Genomic DNA, 15,816 nt, shown 5'->3' with positions numbered 1-15,816 from the left:
CAATTTTTCTAATAATTTGGAAATACGCAAAGATGTCAACTGTAGTCTAAAATTGAAGAATCATATTTTGTAAAAATATACATTGCAAATCTTCAATTTTTCTAATAATTTGGAAATACGCAAAGATGTCAACTGTAGTCTAAATTGAAGAGTCAAATTTTGTAAAAATATACATTGCAAATCTTCAATTTTTCTAATAATTTGGAAATACGCAAAGATGTCAACTGTAGTCTAAATTGAAGAGTCAAATTTTGTAAAAATATACATTGCAAATCTTCAATTTTTCTAATAATTTGGAAATACGCAAAGATGTCAACTATAGTCTAAAATTGAAGAATCATATTTTGTAAAAATATACATTGCAAATCTTCAATTTTTCTAATAATTTGGAAATACGCAAAAATGTCAACTGTAGTCTAAATTGAAGAATCAAATTTTGTAAAAATATACATTGCAAATCTTCAATTTTTCTAATAATTTGGAAATACGCAAAGATGTCAACTGTAGTCTAAATTGAAGAGTCAAATTTTGTAAAAATATACATTGCAAATCTTCAATTTTTCTAATAATTTGGAAATACGCAAAGATGTCAACTGTAGTCTAAATTGAAGAATCAAATTTTGTAAAAATATACATTGCAAATCTTCAATTTTTCTAATAATTTGGAAATACGCAAAGATGTCAACTGTAGTCTAAATTGAAGAATCAAATTTTGTAAAAATATACATTGCAAATCTTCAATTTTTCTAATAATTTGGAAATACGCAAAGATGTCAACTGTAGTCTAAATTGAAGAATCAAATTTTGTAAAAATATACATTGCAAATCTTCAATTTTTCTAATAATTTGGAAATACGCAAAGCTGTCAACTGTAGTCTAAATTGAAGAATCATATTTTGTAAAAATATATAATAAAAATCTCCAATTTTGCTAATAATTTGTCCACGTCTGTATGTAAAATCATGTTGATTATGCCAGTGGTTCCTAACCTTATTTGACCGAGAACACACTTTACTGAACGTCTACAATATCGCGAGACACTTATTTTTTAATAATAATAATAATAATAATAATAATAATAATAATAATAATAATAATAATAACCAGTGCTTTTCTTCTGGAGAAAAAGATGGTGGAAGTCTGTGTGTAGAATATTTTATAGCAGATGGGGAGATGATTAATTACTGTTCACTGCACAGGAATTTTGTCGTTTGTATCCTCCATTTCGTCCAACTAAAAAGCAAACGTTCTGATGGGGGCAGATAAGAAGTTATTTTTTTTCTTCCACCATGTTAATAATGTCAAAAGAAGTGCTTATACAAATTTTGGCCAGTCGACCACATTTACGAGGCCGTCCAGAAAGTGATTTTCCGTGGGACGGTTAACAGAAAAATAGCAGAATTGCATTGAAAAATTCATTGAAACAGATACAGCAGTTGTTGTGCTATTTTTCAACATATTCCCCATTGGAATTGAGACATTTGTCATACCATGGGATCAATTTCTGTATCCTTGTGTCGTAGAAGTCAGCCGCCTGGGATCGGAATCACCGTTTCACAGCCGTCTGCACCTCTCTGTCGATTCCATGAAATGAATGTCTCAATTCCGATGGAAAATATGTTGAAAAATAGCTCAACAATTCCTGTGTCTGTTCCAATAAATTTTTCCAATGAAATTGTGTTTTCTTTCTGTTAACGACCCCTGACGAATTTATTTTTTACGGCCCTCGTAATTGCGGTCGAGTTGCCAAAATTTGTATGAACATTCCTTTTGATGTTATTAACATGGTGGCAGAAAAAAAATTAACTTTTTTTATCTGCCCCCCATCAGAATGTTTGCTTGTAAGACTTTTAAGATCTAAGAGGAATACAAAGAAAAATTATATTAAAAACGTAGATACACATATTTCGGTTCCATGATGAAGAATGCTACAAAAGTGCCGAAACGCCGTTTCAGCGCGTTCCGCGAGAAAAAAAAAACACTTATAACTTCTATTATGTAGTGTCGGACATCCATTGTTATAGATAAGGCGATGTTAACACGCAATCGAAAAAACAAACAAACAAACAGCAACTTGATTGGCATTATAAAATAAAAAACAAAGATGTGTGTCAAAAATCCCAACCTATCTATGCAGAATGTCCGATGAAAGATTTTTATTATCGTTTTTGAAAACACACCTATTTCGATAAATGTGAAGTCTGCGCTTTGTAAATTGCACAGAGTTTCTCTATGGCCTTATGGTTGACAGGCCAACACGTAAATCATCTTCAAGATGCAGCAGTCTGTTTCTTTATTTAGAGTTCACTATTTAATGGTAGAAAATGCTGATTCACACCAGTACGACGTTGAAAACGGTAGTTCTAATGTATTTTTAGTTTATTCGGCACCATCGACTGATTTGACAAAACATTTCCGTATATAAGAGACTCGGGATTTTGTTTATATTTTTCTCCACCCCACGTAAAACCATATTGCAAGTATTCAGGCCCATCACAATATTAACGAAATGAAGTTACGTTTTTGTGAACCCTGAAGGGAATTTTCCCTCACATCATTTGAATTAGCACTGCTATCATCTAAACCAGAACTCGATTCAATTTGTCTTTTTCGAATTAAACATTTGTCCATGATAAAATCTACTGTAAATAAAGCACTCTTGATAAAATAGTCGCATTGTCACCCGCTTACACATATACTGAAACTGACTAATATGTTCCGACCATTCTGAACTCTGTTTATTACTAAGTGGGAAAAAATAAACGAGTTACTAAGCATTGTTGCAGATATTCATTTTCATTCGAATTATTGCCAGGGAGAAAAATTAAACAGAGCATTGTTGCAGGTGTTCACGTTTCATTGGTAAAGTCTGTCTCAAAATAAAATGTACCATATCAAAGACTTCGTTTCTATAGTCCCGTCGCTCTTATTTCCGGCAGCCAATCACGTTGCAGGTCGGCTACATTTAAACGTGTGCGTCTTGTCATTCGTTGGTGATGATGTAATTCACGTCCTAAGGCTCGATAAATACTTAATATAATCGCCCGCCATTTTGGCTCTTTCGTCCGCTTTAGTAGAAAACACACGAGGACGTTATTTGCCGCTCAATTATTTGCTCAATTACAGTGCGTTTGATTTTTTATCATAGGAGCTACGACATGATAATGTTTAACGGTGCGGCAAATAGATTCCTCGTATGGTAGCTCGGCAACGAAAGAACAAAAATGGCGAACGATATTACCTACTTAGACTTTATAGAGCTTTCACTTCCTAAGACGTAAGCATAGAGGAGGAGTCACGCCGGAAATAACAGCGACATGACTATAAATATAAAGAGTCTTTCTGAGGGAAAGAAGGCAGAGGACGGACACTGGAAAGTTTTCTTTTCTCAATCGTACTATCAGGGACTGGAATGCTTTACCTGCAGACTTACTAAAGGCTTTGCCAACAACCAAAAATGCATTTAAAAATAGGCTTAAGGATCTTACTAATATACGGTAATTATACACAATATTTAAAGGGTGTAAATGATATTTTGTTATTGAAGTGTTGTATCAGTGAAGAATTATGTTGTCAGTGAAGTGTGTTGTATCAGTGAAGAAGTATGTCGTGTCAGTGAAGTGTGTTGTGTAAGTGAAACGTGTTCCTGTCAGTGAAGCTTTATAGTTTATAGTGGCAGTGCAAAGAATTTGAACAGTGAAATGTTTTTGAAGTGTTAGTGAAATCAGGATAGAATCAGTGAAATGTGTCGTAGTTCCAGTGCAGTGAGTGAGTTGACAGCGAAATGAGTGTAATGTTGAAAGGTACTTGTGCAGATATGAACATATCATACTCGTGGGTTTTAGTTCGATCTTAGTTTTAGGATACAAATTGGAATATTTCAAATGTTATTTTAAGTTTCATTTAATTTAGTATATTCCCTGTTGTTGTTGTTGTTGTTGCTATTGTTATTATTATTATTATTATTATTAATTATTAGTATTATTAATTGTATTTTTAATTAATAAGTTTATTATTGTCATTATTGAGTGTAATTAGTTACCACTGCCACCGGGTATATACCCATTGCAGTGTGAATAAATAAATACATACATACATACATACATAAAATTTATTTTTCAATTCCAAAATTTCACGACACACTACATGGGACAGCGCGACACACCGGTTGGGAACCACTGGAGTAGGCCATAAAAGTAAACTAAACACCATCACTAACCAAACTTCTGGAGATGCTCAAAATGAGAACCATTCAGAGCCAAAAAATATCCCAGTCTATCCCGGAAACAGTCCATCTACTTCTTTTGTTCATAAGAACAATGATAAAAAAGACTCCCGTATTTGTACGTTATATTGGATATAATTTTTATGGTGATTTCATTTGATTTTATGTCTTCCGAAACGGATCACACTGTATATATGTCGTTGTTGTCCTTCCGTTGAAATTAATACGTTGCTCGGCGGCCAGGTTAACAATTGTAGTAAGTGAAAGGAATCTTCTGTTCCGTTGGAGCGAGCAGGGACGCCAACTTCTTTTCTGGGTCACTGACATTCTAATCGGCTATATCGTTCCTGATGTCTCGTACACCACGCACGCACGCCGCAAAGAGACAGTTGTTGACACTTTCAGGGCCGCGTATTATGAGATAGATGGCAGCGTTGTTCTAACGTTGTGAACCACACAATCGCAGGGTTTAAGGCTTTTGCCAGGTTCGGAGTTACACTGTTATTCTTACATCTCCCTTGTTTTTCAGAACGATCTAAAATAGTGTCAAGCATTAATACGTTACTCTATGCGCAGACATTCCACATATTAGAGTATTAGGAGGAAAGGTACATGGTGTGAGTGGTGATAATATTGGTGATTCTGAACAAAACGTTTATGTGAACATATGCCCTGTTTTTAACAGTATCTGACATACAGCTGTTTGAAAATCGTGGGCTTCAGTCTCATGCCCTTTATCAGCACTCACATGCGAATGCAATCAAAACGACATTAGGTTATAGTAGGATCAATGAAACTTATCCTGGGCATTGGATCGGTCGCGGTGGAGTCATTTCTTGGCCACCGAGATCACCAGACCTTACTCCATTGGATTACTGTGATTGGGGTTGGTTTAAAAGTGAAGTCTACAAGCGCAAAGTGGAATTAAGGGAGGAATTTCTACCTCGCATTTTACATGCTTGTGCTCAAGTAAAGGAATGTCCAAATCAGTTCAGATCAGCAACACAGCAGCTGTCTACAAGAGCTGCAAAGTGCACTGAAGTTGACGGTGGACTTTTTAAATATGTCCTGTGAAGAAAAGTACACAATTAAACAGAACATAAGATAACAGTGTTTTAATTTGCTATCACCTGCATTTTTCCGTTCCTCATTGTTTGGATTAGTTTTCTCCGAAACCGTTAAGAACAGAACACATGCTCATATAAAATTTTTTGTTCAGAAATCACCAATACTATCTCACCTCAAACCATGTACCTTTCCTCCTGACTCACCCTGTATATGCCTACATATAAACTAGCATGTTTCTCACTTCCTTCAAGTCTACAGGAATCTGAATTCCTAATATTTCTAATATTGGATGTAGTACAGGCCTGAATTCAGGAGGTGTGTGAGAAAATTGTCTTTTTCCTCATGTTGGCAATACAGGAATCATTTTTAACATTGATTTCCTCAGAAGACACTAACGTTTTGGAATATTGACAAGAACGATTTAAACCTTCTGTATACTAAGTTACTTCTTTATGCGGATGACGTGAATATGCTAGGAGAAAATCCAGAAATTATTAGGAAAAAACGGGAATTTTATTCGAAACAACTAATGAGGTAGGTTTGGAAGTAAACCCCGAAAAAACAAAGTTTTTGAATTTTTGATTTTTTTTTATTGCTAGTAAGTTTGAAATGAATACAAGTTAATAAATACAATGAAAGATAAACTAGCCCACTCCTGAATGAGTAAGACTCGTGCTCAGGAGGGGATTCCAATACAGGCAAAAATAAAATTAAAATTGAGAGTGAATACAGATTAAAAAGTGTTTAATATGTTTAAACTCAAACTATAAATCCAATACAAATTTTTTATTTCTTTTTTATTAATTTGGAGGGATTCGTGGTTAAAATAATATTAGAATTAAATTTGTTTAATAATTTGGGACCTTGACTCATGCTATGATAAAAATGTGTATTGGTTTTACATTTAGGTTCAGACAAATGCAGAGAATTCATATTTTCAGTTCTATATTTATGTATATACCTTTCAAAGTTATTAAGATTTCTGTGAAAATATTTTAATAAAATAATAAATTTGTTAATGTTGAAAAGTTTGAAATGTTTAAACAATTTCGTTGAGTAATCTTTCTGCTTTTTTAAACAAAATTTTAATGCTTAATATATTATATTTATAATAATTTATATGATTACGTCTCGTGACCAGAACATAGTACGAAATGGAAATATAAAAATTGGAAATTTATCATTTGGAAAGGTGGGATAATTCTAATACCTTGAAACAACAGTAACAAGTATAAATGATACTCGGAAGGAAATTAAACGCAGAATAAATAAGGGAAATGCCTGTTATTATTCGATTGAGAAGCTTTGTCATCCAGTCTACTTGAAAAAACTGAAAGTCAGAATTTATAAAACAGTTATTTATTTATCGAATCGATAACAGCTCCATGTATTAACGGGTTGTCACAAACACAGAGTATATTGAAAGTATAAATAACATTGTAAAATTCCTTTGCACAACTAAATGTTACATTTGTTTGGATCAAATTTCTGCACACTTAAAGGGCAAAACTAAGGTTTTTTTTTTCAATAATTTATTATCACAATACACTGCTCTCTTAAATTGTCTGAGCGTATTGGGAATTAAATTCATGGCTTTCCCAAAACACTATGAAAGGTTTCATACAGAATTTTTTTTTTTCGAAAAGGAAGCAAAAACGAGCAAAATTGTATTAAACTTTTCTTTGAAATTTCTCAAAGAATAGCCCCCTGAAATTAATTTCATTTCTTACAGTTGATCCTGTATGCTGAAGCCACGTAGGCCATTTCTTGTACTTCCATTCTTTAGTCTGTACTCAAACAACCTTAAAACACCTGTAAAGCACCTCGACATTTCCCCTGTTAAAGTAACTACAGTGCATATCCCTTTCAGTTCTTCAGTAAAAAATCTTGGCATTCACATGGATAATAATCTCAACTGGGACATGCAAATCACAGAAACCTGCAGAAAAGTATATTCTATTATCCATGTGCTAAAAAGGATAAATGTTCATCTTCCCTCTTGCTTAAAAAAGTCCCTTGTGCAGACACTTGCATTTCCCTATTTCGACTATGCGGACATTTTACTGACTGACCTCTCCAGCGACAACAAAATGAAACTTCAACGTGCTCATAATTTGTGTGTACGTTTTGTAAGCAATGTTCGTAAATATGATCATATTACCCCATCCCTGGAAGCAATAGGTTGGCTTAAACTAGATAAGAAAAGAAATTTACATTCACTTCTCTTTCTCTTCGAAATCTTGAACTCTTCTATTCCTTCGTACCTGTCGTCTCGCTTCACTTACCTTTCTTCCCACCATAATCTGAACACACGCTCTCGTCATGAAACAATACTAACAATACCATCCAATCGCACCTCCTCATACTCATCTTCTTTCACAATAGCCCTGCCAAGACTCTGGAATTCGCTACCTGCTAGCATCAGGGACTGTCGAAATAAAATTGAATTCAAACGAAAACTTACTAGGCACTTGGTCAGTAATTGATTACTTGTAAATAGTTTCTTTAATCTATCACAAAATACTTCAATATTCAGTAATTTCATCACTATACAATTTTGTTATTCTAGATTTAATTTGTAATTCAGTAAATATAAAATATTCTTTGTTTCTCTATGATAAATTATCTAGCTTTAATTATTCAGGTAATCTTTTCGTACTTTGATTTTATTGTAATTGTAAATTTAATACTAACTGTAATATTATTTGTAATTGTAATTGTAAATTTAATACTAATTGTAATTTTATTGTTGATATTGTAGTTGGAATCTCCTGGTAGAGGGGCAGAGAAGGCCTGACGGCCTTATCTCTACCAGGTTAAATAAATAAATGAATACTACTAATACTACCTTAAGGGTATATGTACGTGAACGACCACAAATATTATCAGAAAATGCAGGCTCTAAATTTCTAAAATTTTATAAGAAAATGAACTCGCAATTGGACAAAAATTAGAAGGTACCACAGCAAGACTTATTAGAACTTAAATATCTGATAAAAGCATAAGAAAGGTTACTAATAATATTTTTGAAACCAGTTTTATCAGAGTATGAAAAAAAAAATTCTTCAGTTACATCATTTGGTAACCATAACATTGTTATGGCCTCTCTGACATCTTTAATATTTTTCCTGCATGTAATAAACACTTATTTCTGAAAAGTAGACTACTCTCAGACATGTAGAGTTGGTTATTCTAATACAATTATTTTTTTTATTTGTCCTATATAAACTATATTAAAATTTATATAATGTTTGTGACCTAATTTTTCTATTTTCAAAGAAATGGGCATTATTGTAGACTACCTTTTGCATAAATTCATGTTAAATCAGTGTACAACATTGCAGAATTCTATCTCTAATGGTTGTGGAGTTATGAAATAATATGTGTGAAAATTTTCAAATTTTGGAAAATTTAATTTAAAGTAAAAAGTGAATTCTTAAAAATATTATTAGTAACCTTTTTTTTTATACTTTTATCAGATATTTAAGTTCTAATAAGTCTTGTTGTGGTATCTTGTAATTTTTGTGCAATTGTGGGTTCATTTCCTTATAAAATTTTAGAAATTTAGAGCCTGCATTTTCTGATAATAATTGTGGTCGTTCACGTGCATATACCCTTAAAGAATAAATCACTCTACAAGTCTGAATTCTTATGTATTGTACATACATGACCACAAATAATTTAATGCTTTAATCCAGTGCACGACGTTGTAATTTAGGCGCAGCGATTGGATATCATGATCGTGGACTCCAGTGGCATGAGGTTAGTACGACAGCACGACGTGTAACCAATACGCAAATGTATCTTAGAGGCTGTATTCGAAGCTAGTATGTCGTATTTAATATATTTCAAAGATTACACGAGGGGCTTTGTATACGTCGCTGTTGACAAATTCGTGACTGGAACGCCAGATCCAGCCCGGGGATCTCCCATGTCACACTTTCGCTCGGAGCTCAGCCTGGTTGTCAGACACAGCGAAGTGATGCTGCTCTTGGCAGCTGCTTTGAGGTGGTCCAGGGATGCCAGACAATGGACTGCGAACTCCAATCCCGCCCTGTCCCAATCTCGTGAATATTAAGTGCGTTCATAGGTTTTATTTTACACAGATGGCGTACCTTAAGTCGAGCTGCCACACCGTAAAGTCCTGGGTTCAAATCCCAGTCAACCCAACTGCAACGTGTCCACCGCTGTGGACTTCTTGTTAGCACGTTTGACCGTGAAACATGCGGACCAGGGTTCAAATCATTGTTGGGACAAGTTACTTGGTTGAGATTTTTTCCGAGGTTTTCCTTCAACCCATCCAGGGCAAATGCTGGGTAACTTTCGGCGATAGACCCCGGACTCATTTCACCTGCATTATCACCTTCATCTCATTGAGACGCTAGATAACCACATCAGTTGATAAAGCGTCGTAAAATAACCGATTAAAAAGTACAAGTTGAGGATGATTTTTAGAGTTTGTGCGTGCTTATTCGAGATACTATACAGGGTGATTCACGAGGATTTACCGACATTTACGGAGATTATTTCCGAAGACATTCTGAGCAAAAATGTCATACTGTATAAACATTTATCCTAATCTCAATATTGTCAGAGTTACACTAATGTGAAATTGTTAGTAAATTATCTTTTTTTCTTTAGTTTTAAGCGTAAAAAAGTATTACATATAGAGAATGAACTATTGAAAAGTATCATTTCTTTATTGGCTAGTGTTCTGAAGCTAAAAATGTGTTGTCAGTTGCTTTGTACGGCTTTTGTTTTTCAATTTTTAACTAAAAATTATATCATTCTTACACACATCACAAAAATTGTTACAAATCATACGACTTTAGGAACTTGATTCTTTTCAGTTTAATTATGCATCCTAATGTACAATCTTGAAGAATTTACAAGAATGGCGTGATTTGTAACAATTGTTGTGATAAATGCGTTAGAAAATGTAATTTTGTAGTGAAAAATCGGGAAAAAAATTCTGTACGAAGCAACTATGGAATTCACAACACATTTTTAGCTTCAGAATACTAGCTAATTAAAGAGTTACGAAGTTTATGATTACAAATTATTGTTTTTTATACCATTCGTTTATTTTATTGTTCTAAGACCGTGGACGATTGGAGCACATGTTTGGTTAACATCCGGCTGTACACGTTAGTCGTTCTGATTCACTGACATTGGGAGACAAAATAGGCATTTTAAATAACTGCATTACCTTAAAATGCAAATAATTTTCACACCCGCTTCTCCCAAAAATTCTGCCAAAAACCGCCACTCAAAACTATCTTACTTACTTACTGACTTTTAAGGAAGCCGGAGGTTCATTGCCGCCCTCACATAAGCCCGCCATTGGACCCTATCCTGAGCAAGATTAATCTAGTCTCTATCATCATATCCCATCTACGTCTCGGCCTCCCCAAAGGTCTTTTTCCCCCTCCAGCCTCCCAACTAACACTCTATATGCATTTCTGGATTCGCCCATACGTGCTACATGCCCTGCCCATCTCAAGCGTCTGGATTTGTTGTTCCTAATTATGTCAGGTGAAAAAACAATGCGTGCAGTTCTGTGTTGTGTAACTTTCACCGTTCTCCTGTAACTTCATCCCTCTTAGCCCCAAATATTTTCCTAAGCACCTTTTTTTCACAAACACTCTTAACCTATGTCCTCTCTGAAAGTGAGAGTCCAAGTTTCACAACCATAAAGAAGAACCGGTAATATAACTGTTTTATAAATTCTAACTTTCACATTTTTTGACAGCAGACTGGATGATAAAAGCTTCTCAACCGAATAATAACAGGCATTTCCCATATTTATCCTGTGTTTAATTTCCTCCCGAGTATCATTTATATTTGTTACTGTTGCTCCAAGATATTTGAACGTCTCCACCTCTTCAAAAGATAAATTTCCAATTTTTGTATTTGCATTTCGTACAATATTCTAGTCACGAGACATAATCATATACTTTGTCTTTTCGGGATTTACTTCCAAACCTATCTCTTTACTTTCTTCCAGTAAAATTCCCGTGTTTTCCCTAATCGTTTGTGGATTTTCTCCTAACATATTCATGTCATCCGCATAGACAAGCAGCTGATGTAACCCGTTCAATTCCAAACCCTCTCTGTTATCCTGGACTTTCCTAATGGCATACTCTAGAGCGAAGTTAAAAAGTAAAGGTGATAGTGCATCTCCTTGCTTTAGCCCACAGTGAATTGGAAACGCATCTGACAGAAACTGACCTATACGGACTCTGCTGTACGTTTCACTGAGACACATTTTAATTCAAATGAAAAAAAATCTGGGAATTCAATTTCTTAAGTAATACCCAAATTACCACGTGCGTCTTGTATCTTCATCTCGCTTTCTTTGCCTCTGTTCGTGGTGGAATAGATTTCAGCTCCATCCGACTAGAATACACCCACAGACAACATTTATAGATTTACAGATGTTTCCACAAGTAAAAATAACTAGCATCAATATGGTGAGCTTCAAGAGAGGTTGGCGACCCGTGTTCAATAGGATCCATGCTGTCTTCAAGCCCAGATCAAAGGCTTTAGAACACACACAACCACGATTGAGCTGTAGCATCTGTCACTATTCCATCCGGAAGGCCGTGTTTCTTGTGATTCATAACGGAAAATTGCCATGCATCTCGACGACTGGAATCCGCTGAAATGTTTCTTGTTTGTGTTCAAAACAAACCTCACTGTGGACTCGAACTGGCGATGTCTCCTCAGCGTGAAATACGACATTTAGAAGAGATGGGCGGAGCTCCGGGCAAATAATTACACACTGTCTTCTCTTCTACAGTTCATGGCAGAGGCATGGATGAATATATAATAGGATGCGAAACTTACAGAGTTTCTCGTAACACATACTAGAGGCGCTGTTGTAGAAAATGATCTTGCTGCCACCTGTTAGACGGAGGGGCGTTATTACATCTAGCAGCGCACCAAGTAGCGAAAAGAGTAATTACTCCATGCATTTAGCAGCGCACCTGGTGACGAAAATATTAGACTGTGCAGAAAGTATTCCCTCCCACCCTCATAGATATTCAAAACTAACACAATTTAAAATAAAACATTTACAGTTTTATTCCTCACAGCAGCTTCTACTGAAAATTCTTACCGGAGCCAACAGAAAGATAAAAGATACGATCTATTTTACACTACCGAATTAAAATATAACCAGACAGAGACAAAAAAAATAAAGCAAAAGGTTAGATAATTGGGATTGTATTCTTTGGGTATTTATTGTATAGCGCAATGGAAAAGTCTGCAAGAACTACTTAGATAGTTCAATTTATTATATTACTATTACTTTACAATACATTCAACAGCACTATTTTTACAACGTCCAATAACATCATTGTTTAACATGCACTGCTTATACACACACATAATATCACTTTATGTTCACTTATTAGCAAGTTTGTCTGCCATCTTGGCTCCTCGTCGAGTCCTCAAGCAATATCTCGAACGGATAAATAGAGAACTCTGGGTAATGTACCCAACACGTAGTTCTAATGTTCACCACCTACGACGTTGGGCGCTGATCATCTTATTTCAGCCCCCCACTGCCAGATGGTGCTGACCGCAGTTTCGCATCCTATTGTATATTTATCCATGGCAGAGGTCTGCATCGGACGTTTTCGCTCGAGCGCCAAGTAGTTCATAGCATAATCCGATAGGTAGCGCACATGCATGATGGGTAAAATTGTCATGAGCGATAAATCCTCGAACGGTATAAGCCGAGCGTTAGACATTCGTTCTTGTTACTGTGATTAACTGTGTAGTAACATCATAGATGTTTATCATTTCAAAACTTTGTAGTGTTTAACTAACTTCTCCATAGTGCAACTACAAAACTTGCTTTAAAATGTAATATAAATGTTGTAGGGAAATGTTTTTTTTTTTTCTTTTTTTTTTTTTCCACACAAGGAGTGATTTTGTTTTTGCCACATCTGATAGATGTTATTGGATGTAAATGTAATTATTATAAACGGAGAACACAATCACGATAATGGAAGAACTGTATCAAGTTTTATAGTAATAATAATAATAATAATAATAATAATAATAATAATTAGTGTATCAAACTTTGCGTCTGTAACAGTTGTGCAGCATGATTATTCGTTTTATTATATTTTCTGTGACGTTATCTCTGCACTAATATTGTTATTAATCTACTGCTATATCACTAATATTTTGTAAAACGTATTATATATTGTCGCAGTGTATAGGCGGAACACTATGTATGGACCTATCATATTATATAATATGTGGTAAATGAAATATTAAATAATTATTAATTAGCAATAATAACTGTATATCGAAGTTTTTCATACTATTTTATTTATAACTTCATGTTCCTGTTTTGGTACGTTCCATTGACTGTTCCATTAAACGTTTGTGCGAGATCGTGCGAATTTGCTTGTTTTCCGCACAGAACCAATACGCGGTAAGTGTGAAATACCACATTCAGTATTCCCAACGTAACACACATAACAATTTCCCTCTTCTTACCGCTTAAGCGCGACATGCATTTTACTGCTTTAGGCTTTTAACATATTATTTTTAGAGACGTTTAACATAGTAATAATTATAAATTGGAAACTTACCACTGGAATTTCACCTAAATTGCACTGTTAATTATTGTTTTTAAATATTTGCAAAAATTAAATAAAGTCTACTACTCCACGAAACTTATTGCATTCCTGATACAAGTAACATTAAGGAAGCCGTGAAAAAATCAACAAGATTCCAGATGCGGATGTTATTACTGTAATATGTTATATAAATAATATTGTTAAAAAAAAAAAAGGAAAAATAAATCATTACATAACCTTACCGTTTGTTTTAAGTTCGCATTTATAGACTGGGGGGGAAAAAAAAGACAGACGTATATCACGGCCTGCTGGAGTATAGTAAACACAGAAAACATTTTATAGCAACAATGTTGAAGAAAGATATTTTGGTTTTCAGAAGTTGCCGTCATTAAACAGAAACCAACATGGAGATTTCATTGCAACTAATTAGAAATTCGTATTTCAGGTATGTAATAAACGATCTTCGCACAAAATAATGTACGATACAGGAGCGGTATGTTTGTTTTCATGTTCTCGGAAATTAAAAAAGCTCAACTACGTTTCGCTTTCTCAATCTTTTCCTCGACCATGAAAACGTCAACATACCGCTCTTGTAACGTATATTACTAGTGTCATAAACGCAGAAAATAAAGCCTTATTTTTACCGTATGGGCAAAACACATGTGTATCTTATCTGTCGCCTTCCATACAAGATAAGACATGTCGGTGAAATGACTTTTACTGTGCTTCTATTTATTAGGAGCGTATCACGACCGATCGCGTATCACGAGGGTGCGACACTCGACAGAGTTCAAGCGAGCAATTTAACTCCAATGCAGCACTCTGGTTCATGGTTTTCGCATTTCTCCCGTTTTGGCGTCACAAATCTTGTAGCCTACCGTTTCCTGATTTGTCTTGATCTGTCTTGGACTTGTATACTGTTCCCTGTTACACCGTGAGGTTTCTTGGGGTGACTTGTGGCTGGCATCTATTCATGTTCCCATATTCATTGATTCTCACTCTGAATTCCCATCCAGTATACCCGGCGAATAGAAAATTATAAGTATGGACACTACGCGTCGGTACCTTTGATGTAGTGACCTTCAAACCAGCTCTATCTACATCAGCGGGAGGTTCTGCCTTTTTCCTTAGAATTGGCGCTGATATCGCACCAGCAGTCGACAGTAGAAACACTTTTCAGCATATTTGCCAGCGAATCAGGATTGCTATTCAACCGCTCGCGGCTGCTCAGTTATACTGACCTCTAGCGTTTGATAGTGGATTTACACGCTAACGGAGTGCATGCGCTCAGAGAAGCAGACCAGGGAAATTCATTCAGAGTCCATTCTTTGTAATTCCTAGTCCTTGATCCATTCAGTTAAGTTGAATCCTCCTTAAATTGGCAGAACTCTATTTCTCTCACGAATTTATGAAACTGGATCGGACTGTAAAGAAAACACCTAATCAACAATCAGTCTTTGTAGTTTTCTCTTCAGCTCTAACAAAAATTCAGGCTGCTAGACGACGACAGAAAACAAAAGAAGTGAGAACAATTGAATGAGATGTACAAGCAATTGAATGCTCTTTCAGATATAAGTATCCTGATATAAGGGTGCCATTTAAAACATCAAAAGGGCGTGGAAGGGTGTGAAACCTAAAATGCAATAAACACTAGTTCTAACTTCCCTCTCATTATCTAAATTGACATGTTATTTTTTGTTTAAATTAAATTTAATTGGAATAAATACTTATTTAGACTAGAAAGTTTTAAAATGAAAACCCTGTATGAACAATAGCTCAGTCGTCTGGAGTAGCTGGACATAGGTGACCGCTCTGGTCTTTCCTATCCCCCTGGTCATTGAATCTGTTGCAAACATTGTAAATATTAAGTTCCAGGATATGGAGGAATACCCAAAATCTAATTCTGTTCACATTCACTGTAAA

The sequence above is a fragment of the Periplaneta americana genome, chromosome 4 (genome assembly GCF_040183065.1).
Source record: "Periplaneta americana isolate PAMFEO1 chromosome 4, P.americana_PAMFEO1_priV1, whole genome shotgun sequence".
Classification (NCBI taxonomy): domain Eukaryota; kingdom Metazoa; phylum Arthropoda; class Insecta; order Blattodea; family Blattidae; genus Periplaneta; species Periplaneta americana.
Note: the sequence above shows the minus strand (reverse complement) of the source record.